This window comes from Caloenas nicobarica, chromosome Z, assembly GCF_036013445.1.
Source record: "Caloenas nicobarica isolate bCalNic1 chromosome Z, bCalNic1.hap1, whole genome shotgun sequence".
Classification (NCBI taxonomy): domain Eukaryota; kingdom Metazoa; phylum Chordata; class Aves; order Columbiformes; family Columbidae; genus Caloenas; species Caloenas nicobarica.
The window spans coordinates 31,640,261-31,661,992 of record NC_088284.1 but is presented as its reverse complement, the minus strand read 5'-3'; positions in this window follow the sequence as shown (position 1 = coordinate 31,661,992).

Here is a 21,732-nt window from a genome sequence, read left to right as displayed (position 1 = left end):
GATTTCTTTTAAAATGGCATTCACTGCTATACATGGATTCCGCAGTAACAAAACACATCTCACTTCTGTTTCTCTGTGTGGTAGGTTGACTCCAACTGGACACCAGATGCCCACCAATCTCGTCTATCACTCCCCTCCTCAGCTGGACAGGGGAGGGAAAAAATATAATGAAAGGTTCATGGGTTGAGATAAGGACAGAGAGAGATCACTCACCAATTACCGACTTGGGAAAATTAATTTAATTTGTTGCCAGTCAAATGAGAGTAGAGTAATGAGAAATAAAACTGAACTCTACAACAGCTTCACCCTGCTCCTTCCTTCTTCCTAGGCTCAACTTCACTTCTGATTTTCTCTGCCTCCTCCGAGTGGCACAGGGGGATGGGGAATGGGGCTTGTGGTCAGTTCATCGCACGTCATCTCTTCTGCTCCATCCTCTTCAGAGTCTTCCTCTGCTCTAGTGTGAGGTCCCTCCCATGGGAGACAGTTCTCCTTGAACCTCTCCAACGTGAGTCCCTCTGATGGGCTGAAGTTCTTCTTGAACTGCTCCAGTGTGGGTACCTTCCATGGGGTGCAGTCCTTCAGGAACAGACTGCTTCAGCGTGGGTTCCTCTCTCCATGGGGCTACAAGTCATGCCAGGAGCCTGTTCCAGCACAGGTTTCCAACAGGGTTACAGCCCCCTTCAGGCATCCACCTGCTCTAGAATGGCGTCTTCCATGGGCTGCAGGTGGACCTCTGCTCCACCATGGACTGCCATGGGCTGCGAGGGGACAGCCGGCTTCACCATGGTCTGTACCACTGTCTTCAGGGGAATCTCTGCTCTGGCACGTGCAGCACCTTCTCCGTCTCCTTCTTCACTGACCTTCATGTCTGCAGGACTGTTTCTCTCACATATTCTCACTCCTGTCCTCCGGCTGCCATTGTTCCACTAAAGTTTTTTTCCCTTCTTAAAAAAGTTATCCCAGAGGCATTTCCACCATTGCTGATGGGCTCAGCCTTGGCCAGCGCTGGGTCTGTCTCGGAGCTGTCTGGCATTGGCTTGATCAGACATCAGGGAAGCTTCTAGCAGATTCTCATTGAAGCCACTCTTTTACCCTCCCCTCTACCAAAACTTTGGCATGGAAACCAAATACACTCTGGTACAGAGGTTTATGACAGGTGTCTTAACAGCAATATTGTTCACCCTAACGTTGTAATTAGTGCAGACCACATTGGACTTAAATACATAAACTGACTACTCTAGTGACCTTCTATCATGGACTGACTGCATCAGTGGACCAGGGAAGAACTACAAATGCCATATGCTTCTATAAGGCCTTTGATATGCTCTGCCACAAAATTCTTGCTGCTTAAATTACGAGATACAGGTTTGACGGGTGGACTTTCGGGTAGATAAGGAATGGGCTGGATAGATCAGTAAAGAGTGGTGTCCCTCAAGGCTCCCTACTGGCACCAGTACAATCTAATATCTACATCACCAACAAAGACAGTGAGATTAAGTGCTCTCTCAGCAAGTTTGCAGATGACATGAAGCTCAGCAGTGCAGTTCGTTCACTAGAGGGACCATTGCCATTCAGAGCAACCTTGACATACTTGAAGAGTGTGCCTATGTGGACCTCAAGTTCAATAAGGCCAATGCAAGGTCCTGCACCTGGGTCAGGGCAACCCCTGGTATCAATACAGACTGGGGGATGAAGGGATTGAGAGCAGCCCAGCAGGGAAGTACTTCAGGGTACTGGTGGATGAAAAATTGGACATGAGATGGCAATGAGCGCTTGCAGCCCAGAAAACAAATCATACCCTGCCCTGCACAGAGACAAGTGTGGCCATCGGGTCAAGGGAGGTGGTTCTGCCTCTCTACTCCACTCTGGTGAGACCCCACCTCCAGTACTACATCCAGATCTAGGGCCTCCAGCACAAGAAAGACATGGACTTGTTAGAATGAGTCCAAAAGAAGACCACAAAACCATTGAGAAGGCTGGAACATCTCTCCTATAAAGAAAGGCTGAGAGAATTTGGCTTGTTAAGCCTGGAGAAGAGAAGGTTCTATGAGGAGACCTCATTGCAACCTTTCAATATATAAAGCAGGCCTATAAGAAAGGTGGAGAGAGACTTTTTACCAAGGCCTGTAGTGACAGAACAAGGCGCAATGGTTTTAAACTAAAGGGGGTAGGTTTAGATTGGATGTAAGGCAGAATTTCCACCCCACAAAGGGGTGGTGAAATTATGGACGAGAGTGCCAAGAGAAGCTGTGGATGCCTCATCATTGGAAATGTTCAAGATTGGGCTGGATGATGCTTTGAGCCTGATCTAATGAAAGATGTCACTGCCCATGGCAGAGGGATTGGACTAGATGATCGTTAAAGGTCCCAGTCTAAACCATTCTGTGATTCTATGAACCACTTCAGATCTATGTAAACATTTTAGGTTTGTAACTCTGCTGCTCTGAGATGAACTAGAAATATGAGGTAACTGTGCATATAGGTAGATTACTGATTTAAGCACATACTCTAGCTGTTTTTTGCTTTAAATCATGGTTGAAAACATATTTTACAATTCTACTAATAGGAATGTCAGAAAAGTCTGAACACATCTTAAAGAATGCTGCCTCTCATCTCAGGTATCAGGTTTTACATATTAGATAAAAATCCTCTTTTGTGATGTTTTTTCCCAGAGTTGATGCAATGTTTTGTCCCAGAGTTAATGTAATGTAAGCATTCTTTTATTTTAAGGATTATTCCACATTTCTTCAGGCAAAAATAATACAATTTGTGTTCAAGTTCTTGAATATATGTAGGGTGTAGCTTGCACTGTATGAGTCATTTAGAATTGTAAGGTACAGAAATTTTACTTTCTGCAGACAGGACTAGCTTTGATTCATGTATGTCATTTGCCCTTGCAAGATTAAAACAGTTAAAATTTGGAATGCATTAGTTCAACTTTTCCAGCTAGCTTGATACAAACTGTTGTTTGTCAAACAGTTACACTATCAAAAAGGACAGAGGTATTTTTCTTTTTTTTTTTTTTTTTAAGGTAATAAATATGAGAAAATTAAATTGGAGCTTGTTCATCTGCTGGTGCACTTCTGCTTCCCTTACTGAACACTTGCATGCATGCAGAAACACATGCTAATGAAGTACATTAGAAATAGCTGGTTATTCCCCGTTTCACCATCAAAAAGACAAACATGTGGTGGTCCAACTAATTTAACTAGTTAATTTCTCCCATCTTGCTACTCTCTTCTCAGCAATAGAATTCTTCTTTTGCGTTCACACAAAATTTCGCTTTGATCTATCTTTGAACCAACATGTACCTAATCTAAGAGTTGACAGACATTAATATGCTCAAGTGAATTCATAAAATGAGAAGTCAGTGATGATATCAAGAATTAATTCTTATGACAGGTATCAGAAGAATAAATGAATCTTCAGTCACTGAGTGCCGACCCCTGAGATCTCTACTATATGGAATGACTGCAAACTATTCAAGAATGTAGCAGTACAAGGCATACAACCTCTACCAGAAAGCATGCTTGAGAGTGATGGCATACAAGAATCTAGTTACTACTTTCTGAGACATTGTTTGCCTTAAGAGTTTACGCATTGTGACTAGAGGGTGATGGCAGATCTGCAACAGAATATCTCTATGCACAGGTCTGCAGTGTTTTGGTTTCATCTTGTCCTGATGAAGAACTATAAGCAATGATCAGAAAAACTGGAGCATGAATCTTACACAGATGGAGTCTGAGGGGAGACCTTATTGCTGTCTACAAATACTTGAAAGGAGGTTATGTCATGGAGGGTGCTGGTCTCTTCTCCTAAGTAGAAGCAGCTGGTGATAGGACAAGAGGAAATGGCCTCACGTTGCTCCAGGTGAGGTTTAGATTGTATAGTAGGAAAAAATTATTCACAGAAAGGGTTGTCAGGCATTGGAACAGGCTGCCCAGGGCTGTGGTGGAGTCACCATCCCTGGAGGTGTTTAAAAGGCATTTAGACGAGGTTCTTAGGGACATGGTTTATTGCTAGAGTTAGGTTATGGTTGGACTCGATGATCCTGAGGGTCTCTTCCAACTGAAATGATTCTATGATTCTACGATTTTAAGTCCATGCTCTTCACAGAACAGTATTTTCTTTTGGTCAGTCTGTTATCATCAATGTAGGAGATGACCTTGTCAGTGAACATCAGGACAAAGACAAGCACAAGCAAGACGGAGATGTTGCTTGTAGACAGAGAAAAAAAGAAAACAACTTAGCTGCAAAAAAATCCATGGCTGTCATAGATCTCTTTTCACTGAAGGACTGCATCTAAAGGTAAATGCAAAAATCTCAAAATTTAAAAATGGTCTTAGATTCATTCTCAACATTAGGCTTTTGCTTAGCAGTATGAGCTTCATGCTACCGATGATTATCTAGAAAATTCATCACTTCCTGATGACATAGATCACTGTACTCAAGACTTCTAACTGAATCTTTGCAATGGGCCAAGGGGAAGATTTAGCTGCAGCAGCAGATTTGCTTTTTCACTCTATTTCACTGAGGTTCAAGGGAATAAACTTATGAGCCTCCCATCTACAACTACTGTTATTCACTCAGGACTTATCACCACCATCATCTTCTGTCAGCCTGTTATTTCATCTGCAATTTTATTGAGAGATGAGCAATTAAAATACTTATTTTTCTACATACCTTTAAGATTCATAAAAGACACAAATTATAAGTATCACTAACTGCAATATGGAGATACGATGACTTTTTTGTTTCAGAAAAACAAACAACAACAACAAACCAGTTCTATTCATCAGTCTAGCCGGATGAAAATATTATAATGTGACAGTAACAACCACAGAGCAATTAAGAGTTATGCCACAAATGCTCAGATCTCCTAGTTCAAGATCAACACCCCGATCTGAACTGGACAGTCACACCTCTGCCATCATCACCTGAAAATAATACTAACAAAAACTCCTCACCACTTTGCTTCAGAGAATAAGTTCAGTCTAAAATTGCTGAAGACAATGTTCACAAATACCTGAATGTGAAACTTCAGCTTTAATCATTAGAGACATAACATCCAGGTAGGAAATTAAATATTGGGATCTTAGTGCCTTTCTCATTCACACATGCATACTGTGAAGTGGAACATATTCCAATCAGATGTTTTTGTTTGGGGCACAGGTAAAATTCTAATTAATATTTGAAAGTAAAAACTGAAATATTTAAATTTCTGTCATTTTGGCATCTTTCTTCTTCCTTATGCAAAGGAGTAAGACAGTGCTTCTTACAGTCTTGACACATTCTACACTTTAAACCCTGCAGAAATGGTCATCACAACCAAGTTGCACTTTCACATATTTCTTCCTTCTATAACTGTTGATTTTTACTATTATAAAATCCTTGGTTTTTTTCTTTTGAAACTCTTTCTCTCCTCATTTTACCCATCAACCCTCAATCACACACAGCAGTCATGCACATCCTACAGCTCTGGGGACATGACTTTCAGCCCAGTGAACACAAGGTCGGAGGTTTTGGTTCTAGTCAATGATGGGAATTAAGCTCTCTGACAGGGCAATGTAATGTTCCTCGTTTCCTGCTCCAAACATTGGCTAGACATGGACCTAGGGAACAAGTCCTAAAGCTATAATAGATGGTCTGACCAGCCTCAAAACCTTGATTTCTCTTGTTCAGGTTATTTCTACATTCAGGAATTGGTGTCTACACAATAAATAAGAAATAGAAAACACACATATTTGCACCTGATATTACAAATATACCACCTGGAATATTTCATCATTGCAAGGAAAAGTTTACAGTGACCTTTTCTTCACTTGATTTTCTTCATCTGCATAAGGTTCTGAATAGTCATTCCAAGCTAAAACTTTTTCCATCCTAGCGCTGCCGTGACATAGTAAAACAAAATATAAATGAAGTATTAAAACACATCAAAATCATTACAAATAATTTTTAAAAATCATGGGTTTATTATAATAAAGTTGGCTGTCAGGGAAACTGTTGCTTTTGAAAAATTCTTGGGAAAAAATATGCTCGTGGATTAACATTCCAGCTTTTTAAACTGCCAAAGTATCCCTCAGTATTGAAAGTGACTTGAAGGGAAAATGGTGCTGTTGTGCTATACTTGTAATAACCTATTTTCTGTAGAAATAACCCTAGTAGAGCTGAATTTCGAGATGCTTCTTTCTTTTGTAATTCTGAAACGAAACACCAGAATCCCCACTACACTGAATGGGCCCTTTACATTTTTTGTTTGTTTGTTTTTTGGGAGGTTTTTTTTAATTTTTTGTTTGTTTTTGTGAATCCATATTTCAGTATTTATTACCATCGCTTATTTTAGGGTTCCATTGTTTAGACACAGTTCTGAGGCACTAAAAAAGTAAACTAAGGAGCTTCACACGTGGTTTTTACAGTTTTCTATCCAATATGCTCAAAAAATTGTTTAATCATAGATGAAAGGTTTGAAACAGAGTTGTAGTTTATTTGGTTTTGGATTGTCCCTACTGAATTTCCTCAAATATTTTATCTGTGTAGCTTATTTTTTCAGTATCAGCAACTATGGTGCTTCCATGTTAACCTCAGAAGATTACTCCAGATTTTAGCTGGCTTTCTCACTCTTTGTCTAACAGAAAGTACATTTCCAGTGCAGATTTTCACATTCCGGCATGGTGTTGAGGGATTCTGCCCCTCCTCACCAGCAGCCTTGTGACACTCCTTAATTTGTGTTTCCTCCCTGAGCAGCATGTTTTTTGTTCTTTCTCTCTTGCTTCAAATGTCAGTTCTCCAAGCACTTTCACATAATTCTTGCTGCCTTCAAATTTCCTCCAGTTTATCAACATCTCTTTTAAATACTTTCTTTATATTATGCACATAAGGTATACCATAGAAGCAAATTAAAAGAGGAATATGAACTACCAATAGACTTTAATGCTCATTTCTTCTCTCCCGTCTATCATCTTATTCAGGATATAAAATTCTGTAAAAAAGCAGATCGAAAAGCTAACAGCCAGATTCACAACTGTTTAGATATATAAAGGTAAGTTCTTAATATATGTTTTAGTGGAAGTCAAACTTAGAAACCTAGTAAGGTGAGAGCAGGAGACACTAATATCCCCTCTGCTTCTACCTCTTGCCACCACCCACCAGAGCAGGGAAGCTGCAGTAGCCAGGAGCAGAGTTTTTCCTAAACTATAGTTCCAGGCTTCAAGTCCACTCTTATTGAATGTTACGAGCAAGCACATTCTCACAATTATGTGGCCTCCTTTAGTCACTTGACAGTGCTTGACGTGCTGGTGTCCCTGTCAAGTGTTTTCTTTTGTGGACACCCTTCCCTCCTCTGCAATTAAGCAGAGTGCCCCACAGTCCACCTACAACAAGCCTTGCAAAATACACCCTCCCCCTAACTTACAGCAAAGTTCAGCCCAAAGCACAACTCTTACTGCCAGCATTTTGCGAAAATAAAACTAATGTTTCCTCCCACACTCAGTTTTTCTGTAATTGCTGTAACTACCAAACTCTAACCCAAGAAATGGGAGACCGAAATTTAATTGCCACTTCAGCATGAGGAATTTAATTTCATAGCAGCCACATGTCCAGCTGACTGTCCTAAAAAACAGAATGTGCTGTTTTATGCTGAAAAGGATGCAAGAGTCTTGAAAGCAGAGAGTGTAAACACAGGAAGACGCTTCTCTTGACAGTGCAGGGAAGAAGGCAGTTTGCTAGGATGAGAATTCTGAATTTTTATCTCTCTTCCAGAAATAGATCATGATTTTGTCTTAAAGAAACAGTACACAAAGCACATTGAGTGTCCTGCCAGCATGCAGTTTACTCTACCTGAAAAACCCTTGACTCTCTTTCTTTAAAGCTGAAAGAGGAAGTCCATCCCAATGCTGCTGTAGTAAAATTTGTCCACAAGCAGACTGTGAATTCTTTTATCAATTTCCCCTGAATGTTCTCACTCCAGACTGAGTCAAACTTGAACTGTTTTATTTCATTTGGGGCCCATTTTGAAAATGTTTATGGGCAGAGTTAAAGTTGAAACAAGAAAACCACAATAGAATTTTCTTAAAATCTAGAAAGACTTAAACCTCTTGATAACATCAGTGTATTTTCAGAATAACATCAATGAGGTTGGCCTTGTCGAAAATATCAGTTACATCTGTTTATGTCAGATACTTAAAAACGGTCCTTAGACTTCAGATTTTAGCCAACTTCCTTAGAAAATGAGGAAAAAGTGGCAAATACATGTTTATGGATTTACAAGTGAAGGACACAACTCTAGCCTCCAGAGCATGGAGCTCACTTAAAATGAATAAATAAATAAAGCAGGAACTCACAGGGTACATGTTGGCTTTTGTTCTTTGCTTTGAGTATACTAATATTCAGTCTTCTAAAAATCTCATTCCATGAGATTGAAGGTGTCTTATCTTCAAACAAAAAAACTGTCCAAAATGAGCATTTTGTTACAAAATACTTATGTAAATAAACAGAATGTAAGGCAACTGATGTGCATAAACTATAATGAACAACAGAAGGAATAAATAACACTCTTGTGTGTCCTCATATGGGTAACCAACAGGGAGCTGTCTGTCTACATTAATTTTTACACTTGTTTTAACTAAATCCATTATGTTAATGCAAAAGCTAATACTAAAGGATCTGTACCTGTGACATTCACCAGAGATTTCAGAGTCCCATAACAAACCAATAAGCAGCACTGCTCAGTGCATATGAGATGGGAAGACACAAAACTGCTTGTCACAGTGTTGCAGAGGGTTAATTAGAAATAGTATTTTGCTCAACTTACTATGCTTTAATAGAAAACATATTTTGATACCAATTGCAGATATGAAATGGAGGAGAGGTTAGAAAAATGTCATGACACATGCAAGCAGCTTCCTGTCACATCAGAGTTTTAGCAGAGTATTTTGTTAATTCCTTCACTCTTCCTTGAGAAGTACAACACTGAACAAGACACACATTATAACCAACAGTTAATCATTTTAGTGGCAGTGTTTCCAGTTTACTTCTGATCATTCTTTCGCCAGGACAAAGTCTCTTAACAAACAGAGAATTTCTAAAGGAATGCTCTGTTTGGCAAACAGCACATGGAAAAAAAATAACCAATGAGCTCAAACCTAAAAAAGCAAAATCTAAATCTTTTCAGTTTTGTGAGTACCACACTTTTAAGGAGAATCTTTTCCAGTCCCTAAATTCCAAGAACCTGAGGTGTTTTGCAGAATTAGTTTTGTAAGATGTTGCGCATGCATAGAATCTAAAACCAACCAAAAAATTCCTTAAAAATTCAAATTAAATTAAAATTAAAATTAAATTATCGTACGTTTGTAAATGGTTTTTTTTCTCTCTTAAAATAGAAATTCTAACCTAGAACATTAATAAATCTATGAGACAAAGGTCAGTCCATGAAATCTGTTATTGAAGCAAGAATTCTTTTTCCTTTACAGGTTTTAAGATAAGTTGCATCCACAAAAGTATCAAGAACATTCATCATAGATGTCTTCTCCTGGGAATTTGTATGCAGTGTCACTTTTAATCTTTCTTTTTTGTGGAAAGTATAGTGAGTATCCATCCACCTATTGCCTGTCTATCTTTTGTAAGTGTGAGATTGTGTATATGTATACACATTATACAGTGTGTACACTTATGTTGCTCCCATCCATCAATTATTTGCAGCCAAAAATAGACACTTGAGCTCAGTAGTAAAAATTTGGAGAGCAGAAATCATAAATATATGTTAGCAGCCAGACAATACAATACAAAACCATAACTCTCTCTGCCAAACAGCTGGAAATTTTTGGCATGCTTTCCTGAAGCCCACACAAAATCTTAATACTGGAATCTCATGAAGTAAACTAACAAAACTAAAAGCTTTTCCTGGTTTCACCTTAACTCCTTGGGGTTAGCATAAAAAAAAAAAGTACTTTAATGATGCAATTTAAATATACAATGCAATTTAATAATATACAACCTTGCTTGTTTTTAAAGGATTCTATTGAACTTAATTACCAAAAAAAAAAAAAAAGTCTTCTGTCAGGAAGCACTAATGTTCAGATGATTTAAAAACACTTGGTTCTGTACACCACATTTCAGGGCAATACTGTAAAAGCACAGATATTGGTTTAGACATCTTATAATGGCAGAAATGTCATTACAATAGTACTGAATGGTGATGCATGTCATTAAAAGAAGCTGTTGCATGACATGTCTTTCAATTATTTGGATGCGCTGGAAAGACTGCAGGAATTTCTTTTAAATTGTGTAAAGCTAATGGCATGCCAATCAAATTTAAAAGAATGTCACAGAAATGCAGATGGCAAGAAAAAGAAAAAAGTGTACCCTTCAGCTTATTGTGTCCCCTCACCCTGCTAGAGAATGAGCATTGTTTATGGTGAACACAAACACAAGTCAAGCTGGCACTTGCATCTTGCTTACATCTCCACATTTGTCCAAATGCAAACAAGGACTTTGGCATAAATCTTACTGCGCTGGTTCAAACAAAGGCAAATATATCCTCAAATAAAAGAGTTCAGGTGCACATCCAGCTCAGAGCTCACACACTTCAAGGCTGATTGGAGATACACAATTTAATAGACCAGTATGCGGGGCACAGTTCTCCAAAATAAAATAGACCAAAACAGGTTTCCATGGCTCATAACTGAAAATACGTGAAATGAGGCAAATATTGAATGGAAATATTTTTAAAATGTTTGCATTTATAACGATATTGGAACTGCATGGGGCATTTAATAAGTCCTACAGCCCAGCTGGGGTGAATAGTCCTTGGCTGTGCTTCAAACCATTATTATCTTTCCAATGACCATTAATCCTTCTTAAACATCTTAATCATTATTTCTTCAATGCTGAAATATTTTTAACTAGAACATTCTGCTTGCAGTGATATAATTTTCAGGTAAGCACAACAAATTAAGGCACTATATGAGGAAACCAGAAAGATATCAGTGAAATAAATGCGAGCACTAGTCTTGTGCCAAAGCCTAGAAGAAGGAAAGAATGAATGCATGATGAATAATACACAATTAACACCTCATTTACAGTAATAAAGCAGAAAAAACTGTTGGGGTGGGAACATTGAAGGGTCAATGGAAGAGTTGTTTCTGCAGGAGTCCATGTGTTACTTTCAGGCAAACTGTGCACACACTTAGTAGGAATTGAATAAGTGCTTCAGAAAGATTTGGAGAATACAAGAAAGGAAAATTACAACTTCAGTGGGTTGGGTTTTTTTTTACTGCCAGAGTGAGCAGTTTTCCCAACAGCAGGGTTCCTAATTATGATTAGCTATTTGCAATCGTGGAGGAAAAAGTGTGTGAAGTGTCTGCATTTTCATCAGGATGAGAGGATGGGCTGTTGAGTTTTCTTCACAGGAAGCACTGGCCCTTTGAAAGGCTTATCATTTTCTAAGTAGGAAAGTCTATACATTAGAAATATTAGAGAGTGGGCCTTCTTTTGGCAATTTATATCAGTATGTATGTTGTTGATCACACTGCACACAGACATACCTTCTCTACTTTCTCTATTGCAGACATAATATAAATATGCAAACTCCTCAAATTAAAGCTTGCCATATTTTAATTAAAATTATTCATATGTTTTGACAGCTGATACTGGTAATAACAAAAAGAAAAATGTTCCTACACTGATAGAGTAGATGTGAAAGAGGGAAAAATGCAAACAAGTTTTCATTATGCCTCTCTCTGAGGCAGAGAGTGGAAGATAAACTGCTGAAAAAACCTTGGCTTATAAATTTACATTTACTTGATACTTCCTCAAGAGTTTTAGCAATTTCACAAGTCCCTAATCTATCCTATAGCCCCATCTCATAACAAGAAGGATAAAATAGCAAAAGCAGAATACTTATTGTGTAATCTAGTGCTCTGGTAGAAACTGTATCACTGCAGTCATCATGCATATAACTCTGTATTTCCTACAGCTATTTATTGAAAATCCAGTCCTTTTGTTTATCAGCAATGATCCTTGCACTCTTGAAAGTACTCTCAAGATACGGTAAAGCAGAATTATGGAAAAAAAAATCATAAATTTTCCTATTTTGTGTATAGAAAACTTGCCCATCACGAGCATGATCCATTTTTACATACGTACATACTTGTTAAGATTCAATAATAGTCATAACTATGTTAGGAACTTTACCATTGATAAAACTTCCAACATTGAATTGGCTATTATAGCATCAACTCTCATCGCTTATTTACATCCCCACAATAAAAAAAAAAAAAAGATATTTAAGATGATCATGCAGAGTATAGTAAAAAAAAAACAACAGTAAGTCTAAAAAAAAAAGTACTATCTGTAATCCAGCAAATAGCCTTATTGGCCTCTGTCACAGTGATACTTAGTCTGCATCAGGGAATAATTCTGTACCACGGCTTTATAAAATAAAAATTGTTAAGCAATGTTTTATGTGTTGGACATCATTATTATGCTGGATCTAGATAAGCAAGAGGCTGGAAATGACAGAATCCCACCTAATTCATTTTTTTCTCTTTAGAGTAATGCAAAGGTAACTCATTTACCCAGAGAGAATCATCTTCATTTCCTGATTAAATGTAATCAGAGTGCTTTGGCTGGCATTCTGGTCCAATTTAAAAACTATCATACCAAGTGATCACTGTTAATAACTACCAATATAGTACAGCTTTGAAATGAAGGTCAAAAGCTGTGATGTGAAAGCCAAGACAGGATCATAGTTCTACTGTTGTTCGTGGGAAGAACCTTTTGCTTTAATCCAAATAGTCCCTACAACAAATGTTAAAATTAAATCTCAATCATGAAAGCAGAAGTAATGCCGAAAGACAGGAAAGGAGCCCTGTCATTCATGCACAAGACCTCTCACATCTTCCCCACAACCACAAAGTGTAGAATGCTGGCAGCTCCATTCCCTACATTGTGCAAGAACACATTTTTCATGAAGTCTCGCCCATGCTCCCTTTGCAGAGGTCAGAATATTTCTTTTAAATAGAGCTCAGACTTCTGATGGATTCATAGCAACCAAGGGACTGAGACCCCCGAAGTGTTTTCACAATATTGCTGTTCTGCTCATGTCAATGATGGGACCAGCTGGTGCTCTTTCTGTGGGAAACGGTGATTGCCATCGACACCACTATGCAGGCAGCTGTCTGAAGCTTGGGCTTTCCCTGCTGCCCATGCCCCATGCTGGTGGTGTGTTTTCAGAAGACACTCATCTCCAAGCAGTATGGCACCTGAGAGCCGGGATTGCAAACAACGCACCTAATAATAAAAAATAGGCCCACACAACAACACAAGGCCATTTTTAAGCAGCCATAATTCATGCTAACTAGATATGTTAGTCCACAGAAAAGGTGTTCAGTACATTTTGTACAGACTAATCATAGTAAGTCTGGTGAGGATGCATAAAGATACATTCTTATGTTCACAATAACAAAGAGCTTTAACTCCTGCCTCAGTTTCAAATCTCTGTGCAACCATAACAATGTCACTGCTGTGGCACATTCATAATTTGTAGCACGTTTTGAGATTCTCAGATGAAAGGGCCTGTATAAATGGAAACTATTATTATCTATATAGCAGACAGATCCCAGCTCCACTGTAATATGCTGTTCTCCTCAGGGGGCTCAAGCATGTGAGCAGCTAAGTACTCTCCATTTCTATTACATCTCCTCGGGGCTGAGAGCACTCGCCATCTAGGAGGATCAAGCACAGAACTGAGTTTGGGCTTCAAACCCACAACTTTCACATATGCCAAACCTCCATCAGGGTTTTTAATCTGTGCTTTAGGCTGTGGAAAGGGTGGCAGAAAGAGGAAGGGTAGCAGAAGCATTAGTGAAAAAAGCAAAATACAATAAAACAGTAAATTACTCAAACTATTGAAAGGGTTATTGCTATTTGAAGACTAGATTACTGAAATTACTGTCCTCCCATCAGATGACTAAATAATGCACCACATAAAGCAAGAGACATTCTAGTGACCATAAAACTCACATAACATCAACAAAGAAATACACATTTATTCAATTACACATAAAATAATAATTACACATGCATTAAATGTAAAAAAATAAGCAAGAAATTCAAAATGTGTATGGGCATAAAATGAAACATTTGCTTTGTTTTATCCAGTGCACATACACAAAGCAGTCAATTTCTCACTAAGGGTTTTGGATTTTTTTTTCCCCCTCCCCCACTGGGAACAGCACAATTTCAAATCCTCAGTATTTCCACCTCTAATTGCTAGAAAGGTTCATTATCAGCTGTCTAAAGTGCAATACATCAACCTTGCAAAGCTGATATACAAAAGACTTTCACACATCTGAAGGGCTGTTGTGCTAAATACATCTTAATTTGTGCTGCATCTGCTGTTTTCTAATTTGTTTCTCATGCTGTGAATGCTACAGACTTTGCTACAGCAGCTCTCCGATTTTTTATTTTTAAAAACACAGCAGCTACTCAGAAAAGAAATGGCTGAGTGCCACCATTGTTCCTCTGATTCATGGAATGACATCGGTTCTCTTATATTAAACATTAAATACTTGATGATGTATGTTTAATATATTGCATGCACATGCTACCATATGTCTCAATATAGGAACTATTTGTATATGTATACTATTTACATCTTCCATGTTAACATTTACTAGATCATAGATCTCTTCAAATCAGTTCCTCTGTGTTTAAAAGAATGTTTACTTTAAGCCACTTCATGTTTTGTGTGCCGACAATTATCTTTTTTTTTTTTTTTTTTTTTGGTCAAAAAGCTGCAATAGGAGTCCTGCCAAAACCCTAATTCTTAATGGTTCTTACACACAAATGAAGGCTGGCGGTTTTCTTACTTCTTGAAGGGCATCTGTGAATCTACTTATAGTGCTCAGTGAAATGAGTTTGACGTTCTGTGTTCAGTCCCACCTGAGTAGAAAAGCAAACATTAGAACAAAGTGTGTAATTCAGCATGATCGAATAGATCAAAATCATCTTTACAAAATAAACCTCAGCTTGAGCTGACACAGAAATCAAATTTCTGCTCTTCTCTTTTTAAAGTGGAGAGTTTTCCCAGGTACACTGAGCGCTAACGCTGAGGAGAATGTGATGAATTTTTAGTGGAGCAGCCTGTGCTGTCATTAACCTTCATGATCACAAGCATCCCACACACACCCCTTCTCCAAAAATAAGAGAGAAATACCAAGCAGTTTTGTGCATGTTTTGTACACCTTTGTGGGCTGCAAGGCACCACACACATATCTTCTGAGAGATCTTGGTCTCTCAGAACCCATTCTCTTAGGAAGGCCAGTCCACTGCCAATCACAGAACCACCCAAATCAGCTTTCAAAGAGATTTAGAAACATGTCACTAGCAAAGCAGAATCTTGCTATTGTCATATCCCTACATGGTGTACACAAAATAAAATACCACAGCCTAAGCCATGAACGTTGTTACAAATAATGTCCCTTACTTATCTGTTTCCATTTAGCTGTCAGTCTTCTCAGCTAGACAAGAAAATGTCTTGTGCATGTTAGGTGAGACATAATGAAGAGGATAAATTCCCTGTCCCTTCGGCACAGCCCAGACTTTAGAGGAGTAGCTGGAACGCAGATTTACTTCTTCTGTTTTTGTAGTGTGACTCCTGACATTCCAAACGAGGAGACTATTTACATACTGTCAGTCAGCCTCCAGTGTCAAGTCCTCACAAGAACGTGCAGCAGCTATTATGGAGGCAGCCTTTATGACTGGGGAAGCCATAGGCAAATCAGTGCTACTGTAAAGGAATGTGTTTAATCAATAAGGCACTAGTGTGGAAGAAAAAAATCCTCATAGAGTAACAGCATTGTAAAGGTTAATCAATTCAGCTAATTGTAAATGCTCTCAGCTGCCAGCCCCTAAACAGTTCTTTCTCTTTGTAGCTGGTAATTCACTGTGGGATGCTAGGGAGGGGAAGGGAAGGGAAGGGTCAAATTTGTCGTTACTCTCCATGCTGCACTCTGCCTCTGTAACATCAATATATTTACCACAGGGAGATAATATTTTCCTCCTGCTAACACTCCCTTACCTCCTTCCTTACACAGAAAACAAAGGAAGAGGTCTATGCTTCATGGTCCGGGCAGATGAAAAGGAATTCAGGGTATTAATCTTTCTGTTCAGTTCTTTAAAGGCCATGCATATGACTAATCAGTGGGGTAGTGCTTTTTATTTCACAGCCATATGGAAAGGCTTTTTTTGTTCCCAAAGAATTGTTTCCTGTAGAAAAAAAGGGCAATCAACATGTTTCTGTATGTCTGAGGACTAAAACCAGACCCACATAACAACAAAGGAGATAAAGTCTCATTTAAAATTTTGTCTCTATTCCAATTTAAATTCAGCCTGTGAAGGCATGTTTATATACTGGTCTCTGACACTCATGAGCTGTGTACTTTTTTGTTACTTCTGAAAGCACTCAGAGTCTTCTAAGGTGGGGCCTGCTTCTTCTCCAATGTACATCCTAGTCCTGCTTCTGTATCCTGAGTTTGTAATAAAGAAAGCCTTCCTTATGGCACCCACCTCAGTGTGCATTTCAAATAATGCCAAAGATGTCACATGAGGATGCAAGCTGTGTTTGGGCTTGCCCATAATATATTTCCTGAAAACACCGGAACTGAAAGACATTAGCACCTTTTAATTGTACTTTTGCAAAGCCAGCCAGAGGTCAGAGACTTCAGGTCTTCACAAAATCAATCAATATTGATTTAAGGTCAAGGCAAGTACTGAAAACACAGCATGCACTCCCACCACCAAAGCACCATCCTTCCAGTAGCAAAATGAAAAAGAGAACAGAAGAAGAAATAGCAGCTTTTCTCATCCCTTTCTGCCTTCTGATCCCCAGTTGCCAACACCCTCCTTGTCCTCCCTGTGCCCCTACCAGCTCCTCCTGACTCATTGTGGCCAACCAAGCCCACTCTCTTCTTGGATATCCCTCAAGAAGAAAGCTCTGGATATTTTATTCTGTGAGTACTTTAAAAATCCCAACACAGGCTACACTTGTCAAAAGTCTGCCTGGACCAGGCTTGGAGGATCGGTAACAAGGATATATCCAGGAAAAGTACATATTCATACAAGGTAATTCAGCTAAGGCTATCACATAAGTTCTCCTACTTGGATGATAGCTATATGACTTGGTTGGTTGTTTACAAGTAGCTGATCTGATGTTTGGCCTCTCCTGTTTTGGGGGGAGTTTTTTTGTTTGTTTGTTTTGTTGGGTTTGGGGTTTTTTTTAATAATAAATAATATGTCAAAATTCAAGACAAATTATTAAAACCAAAGGGTGTTACATCAACTGAGGAAACATCTGAAGTCCGAATTTCACTACTATAATGGCAATTACATTTTTAATTTGCTGTGTTTAATGAGTGTGTATATTTGCTCCTAATTTCTAGTAGCAAAATGTAATAAAATGCTGGGTTGGGGTGGAATAAAAGCAAGAAACACAGTTATGGAAAGTGTATTTTATCAGGCAGAAATGCCCTTCTTAGGACTGTTATTTCAGAAATAATTAATAAACCATTTATTTTACACAAACAGTTGCCACTTAAGAGTTCCACACAACTTTACAGCACTAGGAACACTAAGAAAAAATTTGCATCTGTGTACAAGCTCAGTATCAACCTAGATGTTGAATAGCCTGAGACATTCTGTGTCTGTCAGCTCTGCTCTTCCTAAACCATGAGGATCCCCTTCCTCTATCACTGTCATCTTGACATAACATTTGGTGTGGTGTTGCTATAACTTTAAAGACAGACTCCTGCCCTTATTTAGGCTGCTGCTATAAGTTTTGAAGTCCTATTAACTTACCTCTCACATGGCAAGGAAACTGGAATCCTATTACTCTCTGAGGTCTGGGGGTATAATTCTTCTTTGCCTCATCCTTATATTCTCCACCACTACCATATTGCTACTTCTTATAGCTTCTCCTCTCCTCTCTCTCTCCCCACCCCCACCTTTTTCCTTTTTTTAAAGAAACAGTTTAATTTTCTTTCCAGATGGTAAATTTTTACATCAGTTTAATAATCTCTTGAAGGTATACTGGAGCATTGCTCAACTCACTTCTAAATTAAAGTACTTATTAAAAAACTTCGAAGCACTTTAACAATTTTAAATCACTCTGCACATAGCAATTTAAAATTATTGGAGCAGTTTTATAAGCACTTGAATTTGGAGGTGATCAGAGACCTGGAAATGTGCAATATAGTGTAATTTAAAATTATTACAGTACTTCACATTTTTTATTAGCTCTTCAGTTTGGAAGTGATCGGGTTCTGACTTGTGAGCTTGTGCATTGTAATGTGAGTGCTCCTCATTCTTCGAGAGATACAGCCTGTTAAATCAAACTATTTCAATAATTGTAAATTGCTATACACAGATCATGTTCAGAAACCTAACTTCACGTCTTAAATTAAAAATATTTTTCACTCCAAATCTGTAAAAAGGCTCTTAAGTGACACAACGGCAATTTACCCTTTTGAAGAAGGTTGTTTGAAGTTTTCCCAGGATAACAGCAAACCAAAAATTCTGTGTAAAAATACTTAAATGAAAATTATATGAAAATATTTCCTCTGAGCCTATATCATGAATCTTCAACAGCCTTCCTCACGTACATATACATTGTTCTACACAGCTTAGTTTCATGAATAAGGATTTGTAAGATCAAACAACATCTACAAAACTAAGTGAGACTCATACAGGAATAAAGTTGCATATTTCCATGTTGTTCACACTAGTGATTAAATGTAATCCTACTAGAGATTTTTACAACTTCTAGTCTTTCCGTCCAAACAAATAGTTTTGTATTTGTTTAGGACAGCATTTCACAGTCTCCTCTATCAATAACAAAAGCATCCTCTCTGGAGAAATGTGTCAAAACAAAAGCCCCACAAGAATTCAGACTAGTCATATGGGAGAATCATTCTGTAGGCATTGTTGCATATGCAAAAATATAAATATTAACATAAAAATAAAAATTAAACATATAAAATATACTTTATTTTTAAAAAGTGCTTTCAGATATTTTGGGGGCAGCAGTTCAGCTTATTTTTTTACCAATAGAAAACTTTAAACAATAAGTCTAAGTACTGCAGAGAAAACAACAGAAACCTGGGCTTGCTAACACAACTGGAAACAATGAAAAGTTAACATTACTCGTGAAAGAGCTGAACTCCTGTTACTTCAAAGTGCTGCAAGCCATAGAGTGAGCTTATCAGAAGAAAACAAATAAGGGCACATTGAAGCAAGTAATGCCAAGCAGCTTTCCATAAAATAAACCTTCTCTAAGACACCAGCAAAAGGGCAACAGTAGCAAGACTACAGTTCTCTCTGGTAGATGAAAGCATTAGAGTTTAAAGTCAGCTCTAAGATTGCACATATTTGTGTTTATCTTTTGCTACCTGTGTTCCACTCTGTATTAAAACTGTAAGAATGAAATGCTGTGTTGATCAGTCCCATGAACAACAAGATTTCAGGTAGGGAGATGGAATTAAATAATAATCACAAAATAGCATCATGATTAGTTATGATATATCAGCAATAAATGCTGTAGCTATGGCAATCCTTAGTGATTCAATATATATAAAATTTGAGGCAGTGGTTTAACATACAATGTTTGAATATCAGGGCTGCAAAGCATTAAAATCATGTGAAATCTTTTAAATAACCTCTTTTAGCTATTAAATAATGATAAAACACAATGGGATAAGGTAATTAGTCAAGCAAGTTGTATTTCTGAGAGAAGGCCATTCAGCTTAGATCAGTGAATTTAACACAACTGTCCTGTAAAGCCCTTAGTCTTTTTGATTTCATGTGCTAAAAAATTACAGAAGTTAATGTATTATATTGCACTGAATTTCTGTATAAAAAATGTTTCCATTTATCAGCTTAAAATTCCAGTCTTGTCCACAATCATTGAAACAGCAACTTTCCTTTTATACAGGGTAAAGCTTCTTAATATTATTCATCTCTTAAAAATGTCAAACCACTTTTCAACTTCCTTTCATCTACAGTTTTGAGTCTGGACTAAATGTCCCCTTTCCTCTGTTGTTCCCAAAGATGCAACTTCAAAGAGCATTTCAGAAAAGCTTTGGAAGAATTTGCATTTTTCTAAACATATTTTTGGGACCTCTCTTTTAATTTTTCTATACATCTCTTCTAGCAATATGTATCACAAATCTTCAACAAAAGACATTAGAAACTTCTTTAGAGGACTCATGCTGTTTGTTAATTCAATAGGTATATCACTGAGCAGTTCTCTCAGTCACCTCACTAGCAGTCATCAGCTGTTATAAGCAGAAAACCTCATTTGCCCATCCTCTACAGTATGTATGAGCCCATGACCCAATACCACATTATGGCTCCTGCAGTCACCTGTGGAAAATTTGCTTCTTTGCTGTCAGAGGATGAGTCCTGATTACAGTAGTTTGCTTATCTGTTCTGTTTTGTCCCCTTACCCCTCATTTTTATCCCTTTCTCAGTAAATTGGAGATCCATTCCCTTATTTTGTGATGTTTCAATGTAATTCCATCTAATTTTGGATTTTGGCTTTGATGCCTTCAGTGCATATGCATGCACATATTCCATTTGGACAGCAGCATGCCAAGCAGTAAACTGGATGTAATCTAGCTACGCTCTTCAAGCTAAAATTGAACAAGTTATTTTAATCTCATTGAGTTTATATTTTGTCAGTTCATGTTCTGCTGTTCAATCAGGTACTGTGGCTATTTTAGTTTCTTTAGCACATTTTATTGACTGAAGTCCACTAAAAATTCTCCTCCTCATCAGCAAACACAGCCAAGCTCCCTTGTGGTTACCCACAATGTTATCAGAGGCTTTTCTCAGCTGTTTCACTTTACTTGTCCTTAGTAATACGTATATAATTCACATATGAACTGGAATAGCTCCCCAAAAGCCATTCATCCCCAGAGGAAACTGCTCTTTAATTGTTTGTTATGCCCTCTCAGCAGGGAGGTTGACTTACACCATACATGTGCATCATTTTATTTAAATGACATCCTACCTTGCTACAAAAGCTGCCAGAGCTATTTGATCTTCTTCCACCAAGGCTGAAAACTACAGACGGTCCCCCGAGAACAAAGCAGCAGATGAAAAAGAAGTGCTGCTGCTTCAGGCAAGCTCTTTTAACTAGAACTGTACCAGCAGCAACATGCAGCAGGAAAAATGACATGCTTTGAAAATTACAGTGGGCTGCATCTACCTATATTTAAGGTATACATTTTAGAATTGATTTCCTTCCCTTGGCAAGGGGAACTGCAAACAGCTCCAGCCTAAAACACTGAGCATTAACCACAATCCAGAGGAAGAAGCCTCTCTCCCACTCTTTTCCATCCTCTCTGCAAGGATCACAAATGCCGCCAGGCTGGTGTCCTGCAGTAGCACATCTCCCAGCCACTCCATGGTCACTCGGCCCTTCCTGGCCTCACTGTCTCTACTCGGTCCCCTCACCAGGTCACTTGCAAGATGCCCCAGCTTGCACTAGGACTCTTTCCAACAGGACCTGGGGTCGTCAGTGCCGATGTTCTGCTTTAACAGGACCCAGCAAGACAGGGAATGGAGCTCAGCACTGTCTGTGAGAATTAATACCTCGCACAGCAACACGAAAGCACAGGCTGAACAAAATTAGCAGTTTTGCTTGACAGACATTTATACAAACCCTCTCCTCAC